General features: G+C 37.6%; 1 protein-coding gene across 19 annotated transcripts in view; it reads left to right on the top strand.

The window, feature by feature from the left end:
* The window catches only part of TBC1D5 (TBC1 domain family member 5), a 639,936-nt gene that overhangs the window by 152,167 nt on the left and 459,988 nt on the right, over positions 1-27,781 (top strand). For 8 of the 19 annotated variants that reach the window (XM_023554937.2, XM_023554941.2, XM_010595561.3 and 5 more), the window contains one exon: positions 8,447-8,584. The exons of 10 other annotated variants lie outside the window; for them this stretch is intronic. The gene's annotated coding sequence lies outside the window, so the exon portion shown is untranslated. Of the gene's footprint in view, positions 1-4,732; positions 6,038-8,446; positions 8,585-27,781 lie in introns of those variants that run through there. One more of the 19 variants, XM_003415737.4, reaches the window with a different exon arrangement.

Here is a 27,781-nt window from a genome sequence, read left to right as displayed (position 1 = left end):
TCTGCTTTCATGGGCATTGATTGTGAATCCAAATAAAATTAAATCCTTGACACGTTCAATCTTTTCTCCATTTATTTAGATGTTGCTTATTGGTCCAGTTGTGAGGATTTTTGTTTTCTTTATGTTGAGGCGTAATCCATACTTGAAGGCTCTGGTCTTTGATCTTCATCAGTAAGTGCTTCAAGTTCTGTTCACTTTTAGCAAGCAAGGTTGTGCCATCTGCATAATGCAGGTTGTTAATGAGTCTTCCACTAATCCTGGTGCCATATTCTTCTTCATATAGTCTAGCTTCTTGGATTATTTGCCCAAAACATTTGAGCAAATAATAATCAGATTATTTGGGGTCAAGTCACTGATTTACCAATTGCTGGCTGTGAGTTCTTGTGCAAGTTAGTGCCTTAAAGTCCTATCTTAGTCATGTAGTGATTGTGTAACAGAAATACCGCAAGTGGATGGCTTTAACAAACTGAAATTTATTCTCTCATAGTCTAGTAGGCTAGAAGTCTAAATCCAGGGTGCCAGCTCCAGGGGAAGGCTCCCACTCTCTCTGGCAGCTCTGGGCGGGGGATGTCTTTGCCATCAATCTTCCCCTGGCCTAGAAGCTTCTCAGCACAGGGTCCCTGAGTCCAAAGGAGGAGCTCCCCTCTTGGTTCTTCATTGTTGGTTGCATGAGGTCCCCCTCTCTCTCTGCTTGCTTCTATTTTTTATATCTCAAAAGAGATTGCCTCAAGATACAACCTAATCTTGTAGATTGAGTCCTGGCTTATTAACATAACTGCTTCTAATCCTGCCCCGTTAATGTCATAGAGGTAGGATTTACAACACATGGCAAAAATCACATCAGATGACAAAATGGCGAACAGTTACACAATACTGGGACTCATGGCCTAGCCAAGTTGACACACATTTCTGGGCTACACAGTTCAATCCATAATAAGTCCCAATTTTCTCATCTTTTTCGGGGGGTGGGGAGGAGAGGTATTAAATGAGTTTCTTCATATAAATAATACATAGTAAGTACTCAATAGATGTTATTGTTATTAAAGTTCATTTTTGAGCCAATTTTATTATCGCTGCTTTTCTCTTCCCTAGCATGGTTCTTATGTAAGTCATGGGGTAAAAAGAAGTAAAACAAAACACAACTCTTAAATGGCTATGTGTTTTGATTTAGAGGAATACAATACAAGGGCATACTGTTCAGTAAGATTTAAGCTTTAGCTGCCCACATTTAGCTTCACTGATGCACCTTGTAGAACGTCCATTTTAAAATTTTAAAATTAAAAAATTAAGTCAACCTTGGCTGAAAATTTGGAGTTTTGAATTGGTTAGAATCTCTAAACCACCAGAATGTTGCTGCAAGTCGTGACTAAATGGACCAGTAGATCAGGTTGTTGGGAGCTGCTAGGACAGTGACTGGAATGCATACCTCTACTGTGAACAATTGTGGTTCATGTAGAAAGGAAGATGGGCACCTTTTTTTATTTTTAATTGATTTGAAGTGTCTGGAAACAGGGTAGACATTTTCTGTTCTGAATACTGTGCTGGTACCAGTGTATTTTAGCATCCATTGGTGTTATTCATGAGGGTTATTTATGTTTTTATTCAATTTTTGTGTAACACCTCTTACTGTATTAGACCCTCTTCCATATTTCTAAAACCCTTTACTTATCAACAACATACTTCATTTAACCAAAGCTTAACTTTTGCAAAAAAAAATTTTCATTATGAATCATTTATCTCCCTGAAATGTTGCTGTGTCTTTTGGCATATATATCAGTAAGTGACTTAGTTTTTAATTATAAATTAAACTCTGTATTCAAGAAAACCAAATTCGATGGAGACGTTTCATGTATAGTTAAAACCGCTTATGTTTAATTATCCTTCTTTATTGAAAAGGAACATTAATGGTAGTTGTTCAGGAAAAAAACCTGAAATTTTTACAGTATGTTGAGTATAATTTAATTGGACAAAATAAAGTAATAGATATGTTCAAGAAATGATTTTTCAAAAATGTGCTTTAAGAACAGTTGTAGCTGGTAACATAGCCTTAGAAAGCTTGAGGAGTCATCTATTGCATTCTCTTGTTTTCTTATAAATTAGATCGGATTTCTTGGGCCGTTTGGCACTTAGAGTAGAATTATCATGACTTGAGATTTATAGCCCATATCTATTCTCTCACTTTCTAAAATATATTCGGTCAAATAAGACTAGGGTCATGGTTACGAAATACCTTTTAATGTTTTAAGAACTATGAAGGGTTTGAGATTTTATCCTACTTGCGAGCTAACAGGTTTGCCGTTGTTTCAGAGGTGCTAGTAGAAGTCCCAAAACTCTTGGGTTAGAGATAAGACTTATTACTCAGGGCAGGCAAGAAGCATGAGTTTCACGTTTGCCCCTCAAATCCTACAGAGGCTATGTGGGTCCAGGTTGATGCTACATGTCCAGGTTGTGCTAAAGCTGAGGACTCTGAGCTTAAAAATTCCTGATCTTATAAGGAGGCTGCTAGCTCATTTGCCCAACCTTTGCCTTCTAGTGAGTTATTATCTTTATTATCCTGGCCAGATAAACCTGCCCCCTGCCCTGGCCCAGACACAGAGCAGAGACATTTGCACCTAAACCTCTCTAAATCCGAAATTGATGTCTTTTCGTAGTGCCATACTTTTAACTTAAAATACTTCGACGGGTTATATCGTACAGGGAGGATGGGTTCTGCCAGTGGGGTATTGGGATAGAGGGATGTAAGGACATGATTTCCAGATAAAGGAAGGGAGCCAGCATATTCTAGGGAACAGTGTGTGAAGGCGGGGTAGGCAGAACACCTGCAGTCAGAATCACTTGCATGTTTAACGTGCAGATTCCTAGGCACGGCTGTATCGTTCTCTCTGGGATAGATAGAGCCTAACTGGAAATCTCCATTTGAAGCTTTCAGGTGATTTTTATGCATATAGAATTTCAGAACTACCACTGAATTTTCCACTGACACCTGTTAGGGTGGCCGTTCTGATGGAAGCTGCGTCTCCCCAGTTGGGGGAAAAGCAGGGATGAGCTGAGGTGGCTGTTCCTGATGACTTGCTGTTCCCTGGACTTGGAAATTATTAAAGTAGGTATTCAAGGTCAGCCTTAGTTAATAGAAGGACAGTGGGGTCTGTTAATAGTCTGCTCTTAAGTCCTCTCTCAATTGGCATGTTAATGGTGACATACTACCCTATGTACTGTGCAGAGGCTTCACTCATGTTTTCTAAAACCTCAACACTTCCAGCAAGGGAGTAATTGCAGGTGAGGAAGTGTGTCAGAGAGCTAAGGTGGCCTTCTGGATCCAGGATTTAAATAAACCAAAGCTGGTTTATTCTAAAGGCCGGACTGTTAACACTATACATGCTGCTCTCCTTTTTAGTGGAAAGGGCATGGCTGTGGATTCAGCTAGCCTTAGATTGCAAGTATGGCTGCTTCACTCACTGGCTTTACTAGCAACTCTTCATGTTCCTGAACGTCAGTGCCTCATTTAAAAAGTGGGTGTGATAATTTTTACATTCTAAGGTTGTTTGTGGGATGCTTAGTATACTTCTGCCCCAAAATGCACATTCTAATAAATAGCAACTATTATCCAGCAATTACATAATGAGACATAAAGTGCAAATAAACCTCATGGAGTTAACCAATTATAAGTTGAGTTTGTCAAATTAGGAAATACTATATGGTTACCTGTTTTTATGTGGTATGATAGCTAGAAACTAGGAAGACATGGAGTGAGTGAAGGGCTTTTCCTTTGGGAAAAGAGTGTAGGACTCAGCGTTTTTTTTTTAACTACTCATATTGCCTTTGTTGCTAGGTGCCATCATGTCGATTTCGACTCATAGTGTCCCCATGTGACAGAGTAGAACTGCCCCATAGGGTTTTCCAATCATCCATATCCTTGTAAATTTGAAATTTGATTCTAGCCCAGATTTTTCTTGTAGCTCTAGGTGCTTCTTAATAGCTCTATGTTTAAATTGAAATGTATACAGTTCATTTCCAACAGGTAACCACTTACCATATCCAAGTCTAAACTTGGCTCTTTTCTCCTAAACCTGGTCTTCTTTCAGGGCTCCCTACCTCAGTGAATGGAACTGTTATCCATCTGTCTCCTCCGCAAAATCGAATCATTTGCTAAGTTTTGCTGATTGTTATTACATAAATTTCTTTCTGCCTTCTCTTCTTCATCTTCATCATTGTTACCCTATTATAAGCCACTGTCATCTCATACCTGACTCCTCCTCTGCTTCCTCTCTTCCTCCTCTTATAATTCAGCCAAATTTGATATTTTTTTCAAAACAGAATTAATTGTCATTGTTGTTACGAGACATTGAGTTAGTTCTGACTCAATAGCAACTCGCTGCACAATAGAACATAACACTGCCCGGTCCTGTACCATCCTCACAATCGTTGCAGTGTTTGAGCCCATTGTTGCAGCCACTGTGTTAATCCATTTCATTGAGGGTCCTCCTCTTTCTTGCTGACCCTCTACTTTACCAAGCATAATGTCCTTCTCCAAGAATGGTCCCTCCAGATAACATGTCCAAAGTAAACAAGATGAAGTCTCACTATCCTTGCTTTGAAGGAACATTCTGGCTGTGCTTCTTCCAAGACAGATTTGTTAGTTTTTCTGGCAGCCCAGGGTATATTCAGTATTCTTCACCAACACCGTAATTCAAAGGCATTGATTTTTTTTTTTTTTGGTCTTCCTTATTCCTTGTCCAGCTTTCGCAGGCATACGAGGTGATTGAAAATACCCTCACCTTAGTCCTCAAGGTGATGTCTTTGCTTTTTAACACTTACAAAGAGTTCTTTTGCAGCAGATTTGCCCTATTTGAAATTCCTCAGTGACTATGCCTTACTGACTTTCATAGCCCTGTTTTGTTTCCCATGCATGCCCTCCCTAGCTTTGATTGGCCCCTCTCCCCCTTCCTTGTCTTTGAATGTGCTGGTGTCAGACTTGCTTTTGGACCTTTGAACTTACTTGCCCCCAGACTGCAGCATTTCCCATACCTTTCAGATCACCTCTTAAATAGCCTTTCTTAAGACTTTGCTGACACTGAAATAAACCAAGTTATAAAATCTCATGGCTTCTTCTTTTTTTAATAGCATTTATCTCTGTTTGCAATTATGTATTTACATAGTGATTTGATTCTTTTTCCCCAAGTAGAATTTAAGCTCCTCGAGGGCTCAGACAATTTCAGAGTTTACAAAAGCCTAAAATAACCCTTCCACTAGATAACAGATAATAAATGGATGACTAAAGTATATAACTAGGCAATTAAAATACAAAGTGATTGATTCTGAAGTGAATAAGTACAGACAGGGCCACAGTGTTGGTGTGTTTGGCATTGTTATTTGGGAATATGTTTGTTATTGTAGCATTGGTTCGATCTGCCTCTCCTTTTATATTTTCTATTAAAAATAAACTTATGTAGTACTGTGAATTTTGAATTACTGAAAATACATTAAGAGCTTCTCAGAACTCGATTATACTTGAATAAGCATTTGTCATGGATTGAATTATGTCCCCCCAAAATATGTGTATCTATCTGGCTAGGCCATGATTCCCAGTGTTGTGTCATTGTCCACCGTTTTGTCATCTGGTCTGATTTTCCTGTGTTGTAAATTTATCTCTACGATGTTAATGAGATGAGATTAGTTGCAGTTATGTGAATGAGACAGGACTCGATCCACAAGATTAGATTGTGTTTTAAGCCAGTGTCTTTTGAGATATAAAAGAGAGAAGTAAGCAGAGAGACAGAGGGACCTTATGTTACAAGTAAGCAGCGCCAGGAGCAGAGTATGTCCTTTGGATCCGAGGTTCCTTTGTGGAGAAGCTCCTAGACCAGGGAAGGTTGATGACCAGGACTGTCCTTCAGAGCCTGCAGAGAGAGAAAGGCTTTCCCTGGAGCTGACGCCCTGAGTTCGGACTGTGACCCTCCTAGGCTGTGAGACAATGAACTTCTGTTGCTGAAGCCATCCGCTTGTGCCATTTCTGCTGCAGCAGCACGAGACGACTAAGGTAGCATTGGAGTAAAACTCCCCTTTCTTCAGTCTTCACAGTATTTGAGGTTTACAATTTAAAAAAGATATAACTGGTTACATAGTTTTTGATGTTTACTATATGGAATTATTTTAGTTGTCTATTTTAGTTGTCTAAGAAATAAAAATTATAAAATTCTATCAACACTTACCAGATAAGAAATAATAGATTGTAATAGGTTTTCCAACTTTAATAAAGAAATCAAGAAGGTTAAAACAATGTTGGGTTTGTGCTTTTATTTTGCTTTTTGGTATTTGGGCCTTTATTTACTATATGGCTGTTGTTGGCAGATTGAAACACTTTTATGAAAACTCTTAGCACTTTAGTATTTTCTTGAAAATTGGTTTAGTATTATTGTTTACATTTTAAAATTAGTGCTTTCAATAAGATTTTGTTTTCCATCTATCCTGAATTCTCCATAGGAGTGCACAACTTCAAAAAAAGAGGTACAGTCAGCAGAAAAAAGAGGTGGTCTGAGCATTTATGCGTTAAATATGCATGTTAATTAGAAAAAAAATTAGAAAAATATGAAAACAGATGTTCCATAAATTATTGCAGTCCCAGGACAGCAGTAAGTTATACACTGACAATAATTTTTATATGTGCATGTGTATATCTATTTCTAGGTTTCTTAATATTTATGTAATTCCTAAGAGAATAACTAGAAAAAGAACTGGTATATCTTCTCAGTGAGACAGTGGTAAATATTTCTTCTGGATGTGGATTGCTAAGGAGGTCTGGTTGTTTCTTACAGTCTTAACTGTCGACATAGTCTTCTGTGTTTCCTAATTCTGTTCTTACGTCTTCTTTTTTTCCACCCTTCTTGGTTTCTCTGATGGTATGTCAGTGCAGTCTTTTACTGGATCTATCTTGTCACAACAACAAGGTTAAGTATGAACTTGAAAGTGTAAGAAATGTAAAACTGTACATAAAAGTATGTATTTAAAAACAAAACAAATTACAGCTACTCAGAACATGACATGTAGTGGCATTAAATTTCCCTTTTGGTTGTTGTCACATTTTCTGCAGAAGTAGCCATCATTCTTGGAATAGTGGTGACATAGTAGTGTGACAATATGTATTAACTGCTACATAAACGTAACTTTCATTAAATATATATACATTGCATGAGGTTAGTGGTATAGTAATTTTTAGTTCAGCCATGCAAGAAAAACCATGTGAATATATGTATCTAAGGAGTGGCTGACAACATTTAGATGTTTTCCATGTGTGAAATATAGAAAAGCATAATTTATAAATTTTCAGATAAGATTGAAAGTTAAAACTAGGAAATACTGTATCAGAATATAATAAGTCATTCTTTTTATCAAACAAAGAAACAAATTGTATTAATACAACAGATATATCTAAAAGGGCATAAAATATTAGTTCTTGGAAATCTTTTCTGGAGATAAATGCCAGATTCATTTGCATTCTTTATAAAATGTACTTTTGTTATTTGGTCTTATGGAGCATGTGATGCTAAAATGTATTTGAAGTGATTAATTTCTGTTAGATCTCAGTATGTTTTAGCTAGATCTATTTTCATAATGTTTTCCAGCTCTAAATTATTGATTTATGTTTTACATTATCCTAGCTAACTCTTGCTGCCTTTGTGTGCATGTCCTGAGCCACTAGTATACTCCAACAGGTTGTTAGGCCTTAGGATCTAATAGAGAAGGAGATCTGGAGGAGAGTGAATAATAATATTTAGTTAGTTATTATTTTAAGAGAATTTTACTTAAATTGGATAGCACATTTAAGAAATGCAGTTGTCATTCTTGCAGATTTTGTGTAGTAACATATATGTCAAATAAAATATATGGGAATATATTACTACAGGTGATTAGCATTTTTGTTTTCTCCCTAGGAATAGAAGCTTATAGAAATTAATGTTTAACTTACAAATAATATACACTTGTCATCACCGATGCATCTGTACTCTAATTTTTCATTTTATTAATGCTTTGGAATCCATTTTCAGTATAATTTTTTTAAATGTCAGATTTCCATTTTTGTATTATGTGATTTTAATATTTGATGTCATTTTACTATGTGTTAGAAGAGTACTTCAATACTTAATTATTTAATGTCATTTCACTGAAAAGTCAAATGAAGTTGCAACAGGTGATTTGCTTTTATAGTGAAGTTTTTTTGTTTTTTGATATTATAGTGCATTTTATTGTTGGTATTATAAAATGTCTCCCTTTTCCCCAAGAGTTGAAATAGATGACCAAAAGAGTGATTAATGAATAGGCTAACATTTGTTGGCAAAGAGAGAAAATGTTTTGATGTGAATTTTTAGTCTGTTTCACATTGGTTGATTTGATTGAGGGTTCCTTCTAGGATAAGAGCATTTGAAGCGATTTTCTTTCTTTCTTTTTCTAGGCAGATGCTTTCTCCAGCAGCTCAGTTGAGGGAAAACTCTGCTAGTCTCTAATTCTTGATTCATCTTCTTCCTTGCTGATCAAGACCCATAGAAGAGCATGTTATCGTGATTTGTAGATAATAAAGTTCTCCTGAAAGGTGAGCATATATTTATTCAAAATGTACATTTGAAGATTGAGTCCTCTCAATACCCTTACCATAGTAATGTGTTGCATAGATTTTTGTGAAGAAAACAAAGTGCAAGTGTGTATGTGTGTTTGTGTATACACACAAACTTCTGCCAGGTTTAGACTTCAGGCTCCTTTAGGGGATAATGTCCTTTTTTAATCCCCCACAAGCAGAATTTTAGCATTTTCCTCAAGGAACACTTTTTACATCATTATTGCTACGCCCCCACCTTGGACATTCCCTAAATGCCTTTTGTTGTTGTTAATTGCCACGTAGCTGGTTCTGACTCATAGCAGCTCCATGAGTGCAGAGCAGAACTTCTTTAAAAAAAAAAAAAAAAATAGGAGTAGCAAAATTACAAAGATTGAACTTAGACTTGACAGTAACTCAGATAGGTGCCAGTCACCATTTTTTTTATTACTGCAACCTAGAGTAAGAAGTAAATTTTACAGTTAGGAGCCAGTTCCCATAGGTAAATGCACAAATGAAACTTAGAGAAACTTTATGGATAAATTTTACTCTAAGTACCTGGGATGTGCACTCTGCTCTGTTCTTTTGTATTCTTTGTATACTTCATTTAATATGTGCTGGTGGCCATAACGAAATTTATTTCTCTATTCAATAGTTAGTCACCTTTGCAATTTTAAAGACCCTGCTTTACATCACTTGTCTGTCTGTTTTTGACTGATTCGGTGGCAGAGTAATGGGAATCATTATATATCTTTTTGCTTCATTCAAGCTGCTTTTTCTCCTGTCTCCTTGCTCATAATCTCTCTACCTAGTCTTCATAAGCTGGCAAGAGACCTAGTAAAAGAACTGGGTAACCTTCTGGAAAACATCAGAGCCGTTACTTGGTTCTTCTGTAGTAAGAACAGAGGTACAAAAGATCAGATCTCAAAACTTGAAAGAAAGATAAATCTTTGATAGAATCATCCATTTATAGTAACTTGCTTATTTCTTTATTCTTTTCTTGATCCTTTCTACCTAGGTAAATTGTATGTCATGCTGATGTCCTGGAATCATTCTTGGTTTAAAATATTTTTAACCTTTTAAGTCCAGCTCAGGATAACCCTAGTCCTTTCCCAATGTGATGTCTTCCAGTACTTGTTGCCTTTTATTTAACCATTTTTCACTTTTAGTAATTTACTGGTGTCTCCCCCCGCCTGCATGATTATGAAAGTAATATGTTGTGTTAGGAAGTGTGGTAAATATAGAAAAGTATAAAGAAGATAAAAGTTATACCTAATTTCTGTTGTGCAGAGGTGAACCATTACTTTTAATTTTGCTAGAGTTTAATACAGGAAAAAAATGAAATGAAGCTTAAATGATTAGTGAACCTCAGATAAGTGTTTTTCAAAACAATGAATATGAGTTTCTAAGAGCCTTCCAAAATTATAAAAATCTTTAAATATGCTGAAAATAAGATAGGAAGAGACCGATCTGAAAGCATAATGTCCTGTAACAGTGAAAAATGATTTTCAGCAAATGTATCTGGTATTTTTTACATAACAACTTTCCATCAGTTCATATTTTCACTTAGTTCTGGTTTTGTTCTATAGTTAACTGAGAAGTGGACATTTTTTTTCCAGAATAAAAAATTTCTTACTTCTCTTCATTTATTTCATACCATAGCATATTTTAGCTTGGTTTGTATTTCTACCATTTTTTTTTTTTTTTCTGGGTGCAGTTTTTTGTTTTTACTGGAGTTTTAAATTGCTGTTCTTTTCTTGTTTATTGCTCAGAGGAGATCTATGCTTCTGTTTTTATTGAGAGTGTACCACATTTGTACTTCTACAGTCCTCAATCATATAATAACATTTTTGTGAGGTTGTCTGCTTTCTTTTTGAAGAAATTCCTCACTTCTCTGTTTTAACATAGACCAGTGCTTCCTTGACCTTTTGCGAAAGTGTCATTTCAGATTTCTTTTCATTATATTACTGGGTGAGTTCCACTGTTTATTGTATTGCGTTATTAATGACTCCTTTAAATAAATTTTCAAAAAGTTAAATGGGAGCTGAATCTTCTAAGTTGTGCAAATATGAAAATGCTTTTATTTTATTCCCATTGTTGGTTGATAATTCAGCTGGGCACATATTTCTAGGTTTAAAATAAATTTTCTCAGTACTTTGAAGGCTTTTTTCTACCATTCTCTTACTGTCCATTTGATGATACCATTTTCTGCCACTCGTTATTCATCCTGATAAATCCAAAGCCAGACTACAGATTATTCTAGGAGATATCACATTGAAAACAAAACAGACAAAAATCCTTAACTTGATGAAGCCTACATTTTTGGATAGAGAGATTGACGCTAAGCAAGATAAATAACTAAAATGTGCAGTAGGTTACACAGTGATATATTGATGGAAAATAAAACATGAAGGTGTGAGAGGAAGTTTAGGGTATAGGGAGGGTTGGAATTTCTTTTTTAATAAAATTTTTATTAGAAGAAATTTGCATAACATAAAGTTAACCATTTTGAAGTGAGCAATTTGGTGGCATTAAATACATTCATTTTGGACTCGACATCAGGAAAGATCAATCCCTAGAAAATGTCATCATTTTTGGTAAAGTGGAGGGTGAGTGAAAAAGAAGGAAGCCCTCAAAGAAATGGATTGACACAATAGCCACACAGTGTACTCAGATATCTCAAAGATCATGAAGATGGCGCAGGACGGGGCACTGTTTCACTCTGGTATATACACGGTTACCGTGAGTTGGAGGTGACTTGACGGCCACTGGCAACAACAAGTACATTCACAATGTTGTACAGCTGTCACCTCTATCTAGTTCAAAAATATATCACCCCAAAGGGAAATTTCATACTCATTGTAGTTACTCTCCGCTTCCCCTTTACAAACACCAATATACTTTCTGTCTCTATGAATTTACCTAATCTTAAGTATTTCATATAAACGGAATCATGCAATATATGACCTTTTGTGTCTTCCTTTTTTCACTTAGCGTAATCTTTTCAGTGTTTATCCGTATCATGGCATGGATAAGTACTTAATTCCTTCCTTTATTTTAATTGAGGTAAAATTCACATAACATAAAATTAACCATTTTAAAGTATAATATTCAGTGGCATTTAGTGCATTCACAGTGTTGTCCACCTACCACCTCACTAATTTCAGATTTTTTTTATCACCCCAGAAGAACATCCTGAGCCCATTGAGTAGTCACTCCCATTTCCCATGTTCCCCTCCCCCGCCCTCCGCGTGCACTGCAACCACTAATTTACTGGGCTTGCCTATTGTGATATTTCATATAAAAGGAATCAAACAATATGTGACCTTTTGTGTCTGCTTCTTTGACTTAGCATAATTTTTTCAAGGTTCATCCGTGTTACATTATTTATCGAACAAATTTCTTGTTATGACTGGATGACATTCCATTGTATGTATATACCGCAGTTTGTTTATCCATCCATCAGTTGATAAAATTTGTTTTTTTCCCTGGCTGTTGTGAATAGTGTTGCTTATGAACATGTATGAATGTGTTTTTGCATCCTTGCCTTCAGTTCTTTCGAGTATAAATCTAGAAGTGGAGTTGCTGGGTCATACAGTAGTTCTGTTTTTAGCTTTTTGAGGAACAGTTGCTATAATGCTGAGCAGGTTTCAGTAGAACTTCCAGATTCGGATGGACTAGGAAGAAAGCCTGATGATCTACTTCCAAAAAATCAGACAGTGAAAGCCCTGGGGATCACAATGGTCCAGTCTGCAACCAGTCATGGGAATGGTGCTGGACTGGGCAGCGTTTTGTTCCATTGTGCACAGTGTCGCCATGTGTCAGTGGCCGACTTGAGGGAAGCTAACAACAACAACAACATTTAGCCTTTACTATGAATGAGATGAGGAGCCATTGGTGAGTGTCATCATCTGATTTATAGGTTAAAAGGATTACTGGCTACTGGATTGAGAATAGATTTTAAGGGAGCAGGGACAGAAGCCGAAAGACCAGGTAGAAGACTGGTCTTTCGGCTTCTGTGGTTTGAACAACAGGATTTATTGATGAATTGGATTTGAGTTGTAAGATGAGGAGAGGAAACAAGTGACTCTGATGGTTTTGGTCTGAATATCGGAAAAGATAGAGTTTTATTTAATGAGAAGAGGAATATTATAAAAGAAGTACATTTGAGGAGGAGGTCAGGAGTTTGGTTTTGGACATGTTAAGTTGGAGAAGCCTATCAGGCCTTTCAGTGGAAAGGTCGATAAGACAGATATATACTTACTTGGAGTTAAGGGGAAGGGTCTGGGATAAAGGAGAAACTGTGAGTGTTGTCAGTAGTATTTAAAGCTATAAGATGGGATGCAATCCAATAAATATAGATAGATAGGACTGAAGATTCTAGCCTGCGGTACTTTGACTAAAAGGTTAGGAAAAGAGGAATTAGCACAGGAGGCCAGGGAAGGAACATCCAGCAAGGGAGGAAGAAAGCTCGTCTGGCTTTCAGAATACTGAGAGGGCAGTGGTAATTCAGGGATAGAATTCTTGCCTCTCATGTGAGAGGCCCGGGCTTGGTATTCAGTGTTTAGTTCCATTGTGCACGGGGTCACCATAGGTCAAAATTGCCATGAGTCAGGGATCCACTGAGTGGCACCTAACAACACTGTAGGTAAGTGACGAACATGTTTCAGGAAAGAGTGACCATCTGTGACGAGTGCTGCTAATAGGTGACGTTGGAGATGGACTGTGAATTAACTGTGGGTTTACCAATGTGAGGCCATCGGTGAGTTTGAGAAGAGTAGTTTTAGTAGATCACAGAATTCTGATTGCAGTGAGTTCCAGGGAGAGTAGAAGGAGAAACATGTGCTAGCTTAAGGGAGAAGTTGGACCAAGAGAAGATTTTTGTTGTTGTTGTTATGTTTTTAAATAGAAGAGAAGTAGCATACTAATGTGAAAAACAAATCCATTGCCATTGAGTTGATTTCCAACTTATAGTGACCCTATAGGACAGAGCAGAGCTGCCCCATAGAGTTTTGAAGGAGTGGCAGGTGTATTTAAACTGCTGACCTTTTGGTTAGCAGCCATAGCTCAAACCACTGTGCCACCAGGGCTCCAAGGCCCCAGTAAAGAAGGACAAATTTGTCTATGCAAGAAAGAGTGGAAATTGTTGGGGCAACGTGTACAAGTGGAGAGATGGGCCACAGATAGGGGCATGCATGGTAATAATAGGAAGGAAGGCAGAGTATGCGGGCGCAGATCGATCTTTAAAAGTCTTTGGTCAAGCTAAGTACTGCCGACAGGATATGTGACATGTAAAAAGCGTTGTGACTAGCTGCTTCCTATTTCTTTAGACTTGTCCTGTTCTGCTTTAGCTATGTAAATGAATGGTGATTTTTCTTCAATCAACAAAGCTGAGGTATTTTGTAAAATTTAAAAAATTCTGTTAATGAAATTAAGACATGTAACAAACATTTATGAATTATATACCTCTTGACTTCCCATTCTTCACAATGTTATCCATAATTTGTTACAATTCACACAGCCAAATGTCTTCGCATAGTCGGTAAAACACAGGTAAACATCTTTTTGATATTCTCTGCTTTCAGCCAAAGATCCAATTGACATCAGCAATGATAGCCCTTGTTACATGTCCTGTTCTGAATCCAGCTTGAATTTTTGGCAGTTCTTGGTTGATGTACTGCTGCAACCATTTTTGAATGATCTTCAGCAAAATTTTACTCGTGTGTGATATTAATGGTATTGTTCGATAATTTCCGCATTCTGTTGGATCACCTTTCTTTGGAATGGGCACAAATACAGATCTCTTCCAGTCAGTTGGCTAAGTAACTGTCTTCCAAATTTCTTGGCATAGACTAGTGCGCGCTTCCAGCATTTCCATCTATTTGTTCAAACATCTCAATTGATATTCCGTCAATTCCCGGAGCCTTGTTTTTGCCAGTACCTTCAGTGCAGCTTGGACTTCTTCCTTCAGTACCATCAGTTCTTTGTCATATGGCATCTCCTGAAATGTTTAAACACCGACCAGTTCTTTTTGGCAAAGTAACTGTGTATTTTTTCCATCTTCTTTTGATGCTTCCTGTGTCATTCAATTTTTGCCCATAGAATCCTTCAATATTGCAACTCGAGCCTTGAAATCTTTCTTAAAACAGTTCTTTCAGCTTGAGAAATGCTGAGCATGTTCTTCCCTTTTGGGTTTCTAACTCCAGGTCTTTGTGCATTTCATTATAATATTTTGTCTTCTCGGGCTGCCCTTTGAAAAATCTTCTGTTCAGCTCTTTTACTTCATCATTTCTTCCATTTGCATTTAGCTACTCTACGTTCTTGAGCAAGTTTCAGTCTCTTCTGACATCCATTTTGGTCTTTTCTTTCTTAACCGTCTTTTTAATAACCTTTTGCTTTCTTCGTGTATGATATCCTTGATGTCTTTCCACAACTTGTGTGATGATTGGTTATTAGTGTTCAGTGCATCAAATCTGTTCTTGAGATGGTCTCTAAATTCAGGTGGGATATCCTCAAGGTTTACTTAAGCTCTGTGGACTTGTTTTAATTTTCTTCAGCTTCAACTTCAAATTGCATATGAGCAGTTGATGGTCTATTCCGCAATTGGCCCCTGGCCATCTTCTGACTGATCATTGTGCAGAGGTGTTTGACTGTGTGGATCATAACAAATTATAGATAACATTGCAAAGAATGGGAATTGTAGAGCACTTACTTACGCTCATTCAGAACCTGTACATAGACCAAGAGGCGGTCGTTTGAACAGAACAAGGGAATACTGCATGCATGGTTTAAAATCAGGAAAAGTGTGCATCAGGGTTATATTTTCACCATACTTACTCTATCTGTGGAGCCCTAGTGGCGTAATGGTTAAGAGCTTGACTGCTAACCAAAAGATCAGCAATTCGAATCCACCAGCCACTCCTTGGAAACCCTGTGGGAGCAGTTGTGCTTTGTCCTTATTGGGTTGCTATGAGTGGAAATCGACTTAGCAACAGGTTTTGTTTTGTTTTTTGGTTTATTCAATCTGTATGCTTAGCAAATAATCTGAGAAGCTGGACTATATTAGGAAGAATGTGACATCAGAAATGGAGGAAGAATCACAACCTGCAATATGCAGGTGACACAATCTTACTTGCTAGAAGTGAAGAGGACTTGAACACTTACTGATGAAGATCAAAGACTACATCCTTCCATATGTATTACATCTCAACATAAAGAAAACAAAAATCCTCCCAACTGGATCAATAAGCAACATCATGATAAATGGAGAAAAGATTGAAATTGTCAAGGATTTCATTTTACTTGGATCCACAATCTATGCCTACTGAAGTAACAGTCAAGAAATCAAAAGACACATTACATTGGGCAAATCTGCTGTAAGAAACTTCTTAAAAGTGTTAAAAAGCAAAGATGCCACTTTGAGGACTAAGGTGTGCCCGACCAGAGCTGTGGTATTTTCAGTTGCCTCATATGCCTGGGAAAGCTGGACAAGGAATAAAGAAGACCTAAGAAGAGTTGACGCTTTTGAATTATGGTACTGGCAAAGAATATTGAATATACCATGGTCTCCCAGAAGAATGAACAAATCTGTCTTGAAAGAAATATAGCTAGAATGCTCTTTAGAAGGGAGGTTGGTGAGACTTTGTCTCGTGTACATTGGACATGTTATCAGGAGTGACCAGTCCCTGTAGAAGGACATCATGCTTGGTAAAGTAGAGAGTCAGTGAGAAAGAGGAGGACCCTTAATGATATGGATTGACGGCAGTGGCTGCAACAATGGGTTCAAACATAATGATTGTGAAGATAACGCAGGACTGGGCAGTGTTTTGTCCTGTTGTACATAGGGTTGCTATGAGTCGGAACCGACTTAACAATACCTAACAACAAAATTCCTCTCAAGTTTGTAAATATTTCTATAGACTTTTCTAGACAGCCACCAAGCTACATTAAGGCCAGAAGCAGGACCGTCGTCTCCTTTCTCATATCAACCTTGGGAAGCTTATGATTCAAATTCATGTTTCAGAAAAATGATAAATTACTACATGTCCTTGCCTGAACAAGGGTGAAATCATGAGTGTAAAAGTCTGTAAATGCCAAAGGTGTATTCAATTTATTATGACCCATCTCTCCCCTAGCCACCTCAGCCAAGGAACTCAGCTGATGAATATGGGATGTGGTGGTAATGTCAGAATTTTAGCATTTCCCTTCTGGTGTAATGGGGTCTCTGGCATATCTTTTATGTGCTCCTGAGTTGTGAGAATGATGCTGTTTCTACCCATTATTAGTCAAGCTCCTAACTCTCTACAGTGCTAACCCCCCCATCACTGTATATACTGCTCATTGGCCTATGACATGATTAAAGCTGCTTGTTCGTTGTGCTCCAATACTGTAATGTTTCAGGTAGGAGGAATAACAGGTGGGACAGGAGCAATTAGAAGGCCGAACAACTGAGCAGCTTTGTGCTTACTATTCCCCTCAGTACCCATAATGGTTTATCTTTTAGATTTGAATAACTTTTTTCTAATTCTTTACAGCCCCCACCTTTCCCTGAAACCTGGCACAATTTTCTTGGTTACTGAACTGGAAGACAATTTGAGTAACATCTCCTATGTATCCATACATTCACTTGTCACTTAGGACACATTTCCTGGTAGTCAGTATACTTGGTATGCTCTCTTTGGGGACCGCCTTCTGTTATGAAGTAGTAATAAGAAATTAGATGACTTGTGCTTCTTAAATCTTCTTTTGATTGCCTCTAAAATGCAGGTTTTGCCTTATTGGATTTCTCTTTTTGTACATACTGACAGTATATTGTAGTCTAGTATGCAGTATATAATTTGGCGGGGAGCTACCCAGCACTTCCTGGGCTAATTCTGAGAAAGGTCCTCAGTGAATACTCCTTTTCACAGGTGGGTAGTTTTCACATCACAGTCCACTTCTTTGCCATTTCCTTAGCCTAGTCCCTGTTGAGTAACTTTGTTATTTGACATCATATAGTTTGTCTTCTTTCATTTTCTTTGAATATGGAAGGCCTTCTCCGTGTGCTTTCACGTACGTTTATCTAGCAGGTTGTCATTTTGTCATCTGGGCCCTAATTTCTGTGTTTAGGTTACTGAGTTACACTATTTTCGGTGACTGTTGCTTCATAAGTACAGACTGCTTGGGAAAAATCCTAGTGTAACCCCAGCGACTTCACTCTCCCCTGGTCAGTGCTGCCTTAGAGCGAGTACTGGTAGCCACCCACGTACTGCCAACACTGCTGTAAAACTTTCCTAGGTTCAACAAGACACACTGTTAGCTCCATGTGATTTAATGTGTTATATTTTCAGTAACTCACATAAGGGTGGATCTTCTTAAATCTTTTTCATTGAATTGAAAAATTTTAAGTGGAGAAGATGTTGAGGAACCTCAAAGAAGGGGACAGAGTAATTCTTCCTCATAAACTGAGATGTCATCAGCTTTGCGAATAGATTCAGTGCGAATTCATTTATTCATTCGATCAACAAATTTTTTTTAACTGTTCACTATTGGCAAGTACTCAGCTAACTGGAGAAGTAATTCTTAAATGATGTCATTTTAAGATGTTTTACAGTTTAAATTGGATAATAAAAGGAAATAGATTATTTTTGCCAAATTTATTATGAATTTTTTAGATTTTTCCTATACACTATACATTCGCTGGATGTAGTTTTCACATAATTTGTGATAATGGAGAAACAGCCAACCCTAGATAAAACTAAAATGTGGAAAGTACAGACTTTCAGTGTCCCTTTCTCTTCCTTGTACATTTACAAGAGGTTTAATGAGCAGTGGGATTGATTAATCGTTTGACGTCCTACCCCTTGCAGTTCTGCCAGTCTTCTGTTGTACCTGGTAGACGTGAAAGGAGGAGGAGGAAGAGTGATAAATTGGGAGGGAGAAGTTACATGAACATATAACCAGAAAAATTTAAAATTGACCTTTTATGTTTGAGGCATGGCTGCATTTCTCTTTCACTTCGAAATTTGAATTTTACTTTAGATTATTTTCAATTTAGGAATACTTTGTAGCCTATGAATCCATTGAAAGAGGATTTTTTTTAACCTTTAATTTGTAATGATTTGACAGTTATGCTACTAACATTCTATTTTATCATTGAGACAATAAGGTTTCAGTTATTGAGAACATATACTCAAAATTTTATAAATGAAATGAATAATAATTTTAATTTAAGAGTTTTTAATTTCTTTAGTATGCCAGTGGATGTTGCTGGCTGAAGATATTTTGAAAACCTGGATTACTTGAAATATATTCGTAATCTCTGCTCTTACTACTTCTGTTCAAAATATTACATACATTTTTGGATCATTGCAGTGTAGGCTTAAAAGTTTGCAGTTTTACATTTTCAGTCTTACAAAGACTTATGTGTGTGCTATTGTTGAAATTAAATACTTTTTACCCACATAATTGCCATGCTGCTATTCCTGTCTGGAATGAAAATTTTCTTTAAATAAGTAGCCATTTCCCATGTGAAATAACAATATAAAATGTTTTCATCCAATTGCATGTATTTTAGTTTTTATAAATTGCACAGAGGAATTGAAGAATATCGGTAGCAAAGGAAGGATATCAGATCAAGTTCAATAAAAAGTTCAATAGTGTGGTTTTTTTGACATTGTTAGGCTGAGGATACTTTATAAGTTTTAAAAAATGTTTGTTATTACTTTTATAAAATGCATGGGCATTTGTTAAATCTTATGTGTTAATCTAATTTCCCATTGAAGTCACCAATTAAAAGGAATTGTGTAGTAGGTAGGTTCTCAAACCTTGACAGTATTTTAATCTGATAACAAATGGGTTTAAGTTCCTGTTCTTTCAGTTGTTGGCAACAAATCTAAACCTGTATTTTTTGGATTTATGAGGATAAGTCCTGCTTTGGCAATCTCGTAGATCCTCAAGAGAATAGTTAAACAGTGATTAATCATTGTTTCTTCACTGAGTGTGCAGAAAAGAATGGAAAAGCTGCATTTCACACTTCTGAAGCAATTAATCCCCATGATCTTAGCCAGGTTTGTCTTGTAGATAAGTTGGGATACAAAACGGTACCTAATTTATCAATGTATGCATGCCATAAAGTATAAAACACACAATTTATTTCATATCATTTATAGTCAAATGTAAAAAAAGAGTGACTTTGCCATATCCAAGAGTGCTTCCTACATTACCTTCATATAAACTAAGTACCAGAGATTACAATGGGATTCCTGTTTATTGTGCACATCTGCTGCAGTCACTATGCATTTTCTCATTCACTTGCTGGCATTTTTAGTGATTGTGGCATAAATCACCTTGCTAATCAGAAACATAAGTGACGGGAAGTCATCTCCTTTTTTTGAGCAATGGGAAAAAACATATGGCTTCTTAGACAGGACTTGGCTGTTGTGCTATTTATGTGGCATTATATTCTGTATTTAGAATTTCATATTAATTGCAGTGGTTTGATTGAAGGCATTGAACATCAGGGTTTGTGGTCAAAGTATTTGTTTTATACCCATTTCGTAACAAACACAAAAGGTAAGATTACATGCCATGCATGAAAAAGACAAAGTTTTAAAAATGAAAACTACTTTGGGAAGGTTCTTTTTAAAATTAAGATGAAGATGAATTAAAGAATATATATGTATTCAACTCAGTGGCAGCAGAGTTTTTTGGTTTTTGTGGTGTTTAGACAGATGCATAGATGCAGTGATTGCTGGTGATAAGTTCATTTTCAGTTATATTATTTTAAAACATGAGTTGGAGTAAAAGTTATTTTTCTTAAAATGATAAACCGTAATTGACAGTAGTTTGCTTTTCTAGAAATGGTAAGTTATGTTTCAAGCTCTATTGCATTTTTGGTGACTTGTTATTTATTAGTGGTAAACTGCATAGACTACACCTAAAAGTAAGTGATGAAATAACCCTCTGTAAAACTTAATGAAATCCGTATGTACTGTCTTTACAGACTGCCCTCAGTGGATTTGTTGCTTCACTTACAGAAAGCTTGCTCTAGGTTTGAGGTTTTCCCCCCTCCTCAGTAATCACTTACTTCCCAAAAGCCAGTGAATGTAGTAGCCTTTTACCTTTGGCTTTGTAACACTTCCCTTTTTATCCCCTACCACTTCTCATTTTCTTACCGTTGGGTGGCAAAAAGGGATTTATTTTAAATATGTAGATTCAAATGAAAATTAATTTTGTTAATTTGGTCAAGAACTTTTGTGTCTTTTATGGTTTGTTTTCTATTATATATATTATATATGGCTATAAATTAATGAGAAAAATTAAAAAAAAATTTATCAGAGTCTGTTTATTCAAATGTGTTACTCCCTTTGTAGTCCCCTTGGGATGATGCGTATACATAATCCATTAATCCAAGTACTTTTGGAACACCTCCTTTCTCATTTCCTTCAGTGGAATTGATAAAAAGCTGCCCAAAATGAATACTCTGAAGGGAGATAAGATTAATTTTTTGTGGGTACATAAACATGTATGTGTGTATACACACTAGCATTTTTATAAAAAAAACAAAACAAAACATAATACCTTGTTTGTACCTTGTAGATAATTAGACCCTGAATAGAGATACAGTGTTGAAAAACTGCCTGGATTCAAATAAATGGTCATATTTATTGATTTTGTTCTTGAAATCCTTTATCATATTGTCTCAAGGACCACCTGTAATAGGAGTCCACTAATTAAAGAAATACAACGTAAGTTTTTTTTTCCTGTTGTCATTGCCTGTTTCAAAAATGCCACCATTCAGATTCTCTATTAAGTTATAGTGTGCTATTTTTAAAAATATACTTAAGACTAAATTGAGACCTTCTTTCCAGATTAAAGTTATCCAGTGCCTAAAATTATCTGGAATCTGTACTACATTGCCTCAACTCTTGGTTGTTCTTACTTCCTTCGTGCTTTTAAAGCCTCTGCTCCTTGTCTTTTTTTAGGAGTATGGTGGATTTCTTATAGAGATCAATTTTAAAGCCATATGTTTTTGTTTTGTTTTCTTGTTCACCAAAATTTAAAAATTCTAGGAAGGTAGAGTGTTAAAATCCAAGAAGTAAACAATTTAAAGGTTGGCTAAAAGTATCAGAATAAATGAGGAAGATTAAAGAGTTCTATATTTAGTGAATGAACACTCTGGAATTTGTTAGTAATGGAGCTTTGAGGAAGAATGTCTTTCATAAAGTACTTGATGGGAAAAATACATTATTCACCCACAGTATTTGCTTATTCATCATGTTTGTAAAGCCAGGAATTTAATATCTATGTATGTCAGTTTTTAAATGAAATTGAACTACCAGTAATGTTGATTTTTATTGCATATTTTGTTTAAAATTTACTTTTATTTGAAGAGAATTTGCATTATTCCTTTTCTCCCCAGTCTGTTCTTTATCTAAGGAGCCCTGGTGGTGCAATGGTTAAGCACTTGGCTTCTAACCAAAAGATCTGCGATTCAAATTCATCAGCATCTCTGCAGGAGAAAAGACCTGGAGATCTGCTTCCAAAAAGATTATAGCCTAGAGTTCCTGTCCAGAGGCAGGATGATTTGAATGGACATGGAAACCCCGGGGTAGAAAGGGGGAGGTGCTGTCATGTTATAGGGATTCCAACTAGGATCACATAACAATATGTGTATACATTTTTGTATGAGAAATTAACTTGAGTTGTAAACTTTCACCTAAAGCACAATAAAATAAATAAACAAATAAACGAAAGTCCTATTTAAAAAAAAAAAAAATTACAGCCTAGGAAACCTTATGGGCAGTTCTACTCTGTCCTGTTAGGGTCGCTATGAGTCAGAATTGACTCAGGGCACCACCACCAGCATTCTTTGTCTTATTTACATCCGTACTGTGTCAGCACATATTAAATGCTAAAGTACCTTCTGAATTGCAAGGAAAATTAACTGTTCTTATGTTCTCATTGTGTAAAGAAAGAATACTCCCATTGTATTGATGGCCTTATTGATAATTTCCAGCCCTGCTGAGTGTTGTCTACTGTCCCTCCTTTTCAGATATCCTTTCCTCCCTTGGTGTTAGTCTAGAAGTGCCTTATGCAGTGTTGACAGAGGTAATGCGCCTGCCAGTGGTATACCTAGAGTGCCTTATACCGCTTGAAGTACTGCGAGGGTGGGTGAGGTGACATTGTTGCCTAATCACCCAGAAATTCAGATAAAAATGTTAATTTGTGAAATATTTCAAGAGAGGGCTGCCTCTATTCATGAGTAGGAAAGCAACATTGAGTGGCATATATAATTCAGAATTTTTAGTGTGAAAATTTTAGTGGAATATATTAAATATGAGAAACATGGAACAAGAAACAGTATCACATGTTTAAATATTTTTGTCTTTTGTTTTAGTGTTTAAGGCTCTTTCTGGATAGCATGTTCTCGAATGCCTCTCCTTTGTGTTTACAGAATAGGTTAAGCTGTACCTGGGACGTGTGACTGGAAAGGTTGGCCTGCCAGAAGTCTTTAGTGCTTGAGGACAGAAGTAAAAATTTCCTAAGAAAAATAAAGAATATAGAGCCAGATCTGGTGATAGAGTCACAGTTCTTGGAGAAGCGGCACTTCTGAATTCAGCCTGCCGTCTGTTTTCTGGTTCAGATCTCTTAGGCCTGTTTCAGAGACCTGTGGAGACAGGAAGATGGTTAGACTGTAAGAAAAAGACCAGGAAGAATGGAAGAAGGCACCTGGGGAACAAGCAGCACTACCCTGGCACTCTGTGAGGCCAAGAGAAAGGCATTCTCTCTCCTCCTTTGCCATAGTCTGCTAACTGTCATTTTGCAGACTGTACAGCATTAGAAAGGTATGGGGCACCATGGGTGACAGCAGTGCTTCTTACAAAGCAGTATTTAGAGTCGAGGAGAAGCAGGACTCGGAGTCGGGGCAAGCTTACAAAGCCACAGTGGTGCTCTTACAGCAACATTAGTAACCTACGATGAGTGGTACACAGCCAGGCAATACCTACCTGGGTTGGGCAGGGGGAGTAGGTGAGGTCCACCGAAGCTTAATTTGGAGGCAGCGAACCAGCAGATCTTAAAGACCACGTAGAGGAGAATGCCATGGTAGGTGGCTGTTAGCTCGCTGGTCTTTTTCACGAACACATGTGGGGTACTTCAGGATGACAGTAAGCTGTTCTGGGAGAACAACTTACGGAGGCCTGGCCTTCAGCATTGGGGGTAAAGGTGAGAATCAGCAAGCGTGAGTTATATTTATGTTGTAAAATAATTTCCAAATTATTGAAATACTAAAGATCTCCTCTACCTTCCATTTTTACTTTGTTGAAAGCAGTGTTCTAAGTGTTGAGTAAACAAAGTTAAGATACGATTCTTTCCCTTAAGGAGCTTGCAGTTTATAGGAGGGAGACTGGCAGTTAAAAAAGTTAACATCTAGTATGGTGCCTGGTGTGATAGATAATGCATGGGAGATGGCGAACCCCAAAGGAAAGGTACTTAAACTAGCTTTGAGGTGGTGCTGTGGGATGGTTCAAAACAGACTTCCTCGAGAAACTTGCAGGCTGAACTGTGTGTGAAGAATGGTGAAGACACTCTAGGCAGAGGGAAATTTTGTATGGAGTGGCCCAGAAATGTTGGCAAGGAATTGGAACTAAAGACTGTTTGAGGAACAGTAAGTAGTTTGGGTTTGTATGGTGGGTAATGTTGACATCTGAGACTGTAAACAACTTCTTTTATAAGGAGCAGCTCAAAGCTGGTCATCGTATGAAGCAGAGGTTAAAGATGTCCCAAATGTCCACCCTTTCCAAACTGCCTCATCTCTCACATCAACTACTCACTCCCCCTCCCCTCAGTACTCCTTCAAGTCTTTGTGTTTCCTAACTCCCTGCAGCGTCTTACAGAGCTCATGAACCGTATGAAGGAAATGGTTCATGCAGTTGTGGAGGCTGGCAAGTCTCAAATTCGTGGGTCAGGCATACGCTTTTCCTGACCCATGTGGCTGCAGGAGCTTGCGAACCCAAACGAGCAGTTTAGACCACAGGCTGCTGGCTCACAAGGCTGCAAAAGCTGTCATATCAGGGCAGGTGATGGAGGCTGGTGAATACCAGAATCAGCAAGTCAGACAGGAGTCCTCTGTCTCAAGTCCCAAGAGCTGGAGGTCAGTTGATCGTGAACCAGATGCAGGATATAGATGCAGAGAGAGAGCTTTGCCAGGACACAACATGTATCTTAGATGAAGGCCACACCCCAGGAAAGTGCACATCTTCAGTAAGTAGAACTTGAGTCACGTCCTCCTGCAAGGGTTTGACCCAAGACACACCCTACACTGATCCTACCTCATCAATATGTACAGGTCAGGATCCATAACACATAAAATGGAGGACAACCATACAACACTGGGAATCATGGCCTAGCCAGGTTGACACATAATGCCAACCATCACAGGTTTCATATACCTTATTTGCATAGTACCACTCAATCATTGTGTGTGAGTCACAAAGACCATGGCTAAAGGGCTGTATTAAGTAGTTCGTTGCACCTCAGATGGGAAATAAAAGGTCTAGATTTTGAAGAGGCTTGTGTATTACACTAAGAGTTTGGACTCTTTTTTTCTGAAGAAAAAAAGGAGAAGAGGAAGGAAGATGGATTGGGTAGAATTTAAGTCAAGGAGAGGTGTAAACAGATTTATATTTTAGAAAGGGCACTTACGTGACATTTAGCAATTAGAATTAGATGGAGAGCTCAAAAACTTGGATACCAGTTTGGAGACTATTGCAGAAGGACGGGGAGAAACTGAGATCCTAAATTAGGTAAGGTCAGAAGTGAGGGAGAACACCCAAAGCAATCTACAAATACAGTGCAATCCCGATCCAAATAACCAACAGCACTCTTTAAAGAGATGGGTAAACTAAGCATTAACTTTATATGGAAAGGGAAGAGGGCCTGGATAAGTAAAGCACAATCGAAGAAGAGTGAAGTGGGAAGACTCGTACTGCCTTACCTCAGAACCTACTATACAGCTACGGTATTCAAAACAGCCTGGTACTGGTACAACAACAGATACATTGATCAATGGAACAGGATTGAGACACTCAGATGTAAATCCATCCACCTACAGTCAGTCTTTTTAACAAATGGTGCTAGCAGAACTGGATGTCCATCTTCGAAAAAAGTGAAACAGAACCCATACGTCCCACCATACACAAAAACTAATTCAAAATAGATCAAAGACCTAAATATAAAGTAAAAAACTCCAGAGATCATAGAAGAAAAAATAGGATCGATGCTAGAGGCTCTAATGCACGGTATTAACAGGATACAAATCATAACTAAAAACACAAACTCCAGAAGATAAGCTAGGTAACTGAGATCTTCTAAAAAGTAAACACTCATGCTCATTAAAAGAATTCACCAAAAGAGTAAAAAGAGAACCCACAGACTGGGAAAAAGATTTTGACTATTACAAATCAGACAAAGTCCTAATCTCTAAAAATCTGCAAGAAAATCCAGCACCTCTATATCAAAAAGACAAATAATCCAATTAAAAAATGGGCAAAGGAAATGGACACTTCACTGAAGATGAAATTCAAACAGCCAGCAGACATCATATGAGGAAATGAGATCACTAGTCATTAGAAAAATGCAAATCGAAACCACAATGAGATGCCATTGCACCTCTACGTTACCAGCACAAATGAAAAAAAAAAAAAAACAGAATTACAAATGTTGGTGAGGCTACAGGTAGATTAGAACTCTTATGCACTGCTGGTGGGAGTGCAGAATGGTACAAACATTTTGGAAAGCGATACGGTGCTTCCTTAGAAAGCTAAAAATGAAATACCGTATGATCTGGCAACACCACATCTAGGAATATATCCTAGAGAAGAGCCACCACACATAGACATATGCACTTTCATGTTCATTGCAGCATTGTTCACAACAGCAAAAAAAATGGAAACAGCCTAGACGCCCATCAACAGATGAATGGATAAACAAACTATGGTACGTATGCACAGTGGAGTACTATGAAATGATAAAGAACAATGATGAATCTGTGAAGCATCTCATAACACGGATGAATCTGGAGGGCATTATGCTGAGTAAAATAAGTCAATCACAAAAGGAAAAATACTGTATGAGACCACTACTATAAAATCTCATGAAAAGGTTTACACACAAAAAGAAACATTCTTTGATGGTTGCAAGAGAGGGGAGGGGTGGGGATTGAAAAACCCTAAATTGACAATTAGGTGAAGGGTAAGACAGTACACAATACCGGGAAAGCCAGCACAGCTTGTACAACGCAAGGTCATGGAGGCTCCAAAGACACATCCAAACTCCCTGAGGGACCGAATTTCTGGGCTGAGGGCTGTGGGGACCATGGCCCCAAGAGAACATCTAGCTCAACTGGCATAACATAGTTTACAAAGAAAATATTCTGTGTTCTACTTTGGTGAGTAGCCTGTGGGGGTCTTAAAAGCTTGTGAGCGGCCATCTAAGATACTCCTCTGGTCCCACTGTGTCTGGAGCAAGGTAGAATGAAGAAGACCAAAGACACAAGGGAAAGTCAAAAGGACTAATGGACTGCAAGTACCACAGTCTCCATCAGACTGAGTCCGGCAGAAATAGATGGTCCCTGGTTACCACCACTGACCACTCTGCCAGGGATCACAATAGAGGGTGCCGGACAGAGCTGGAGAAAAATGTAGAACAAAATTCTAAATCACAAAAAAAGACCAGACTTACTGGCCTGACAGAGACTGGAGAAACTCTGAGAGTATGGGCCCCAGGCACCCTTCTAGCTCAGTAACGAAGTCACTCCTGAGGTTCACCCTTCAGCCAAATATTAGACAGACCCATAAAACAAAATGAGACTAAAAGGCACACCAGTTCAAGGTCAAGGATGAAAAGGCAAGAGGGGACAGGAAAGCTGGTAATGGGGAACCCGAGGTAGAGAAGTGGAGAGTGTCGTGGGGTTGGGAACCAGTGTCACGAAACAATATGTATATTGTTTAATGAGAAACTAATTTGCCCTTTATACCTCCATCTAAAGTACAATAAAAAAAGAACTAAAAAAAGATTATAAAAAGAATGTTAAAAATAAACAGCTGACTTGATTATATCAGTCATATAACTGAGCAAAAAAAAAGATTGCCTGTACAGGTGCCCTATGTTGGGCAGGAATGGGCTGTCTCTAGTGTCACTGTCATTGGCTGGGAG

Source organism: Loxodonta africana, chromosome 27 (genome assembly GCF_030014295.1).
Source record: "Loxodonta africana isolate mLoxAfr1 chromosome 27, mLoxAfr1.hap2, whole genome shotgun sequence".
Classification (NCBI taxonomy): Eukaryota; Metazoa; Chordata; class Mammalia; order Proboscidea; family Elephantidae; genus Loxodonta; species Loxodonta africana.
Note: the sequence above shows the minus strand (reverse complement) of the source record. Positions and strands in the feature narration are given on the sequence as shown.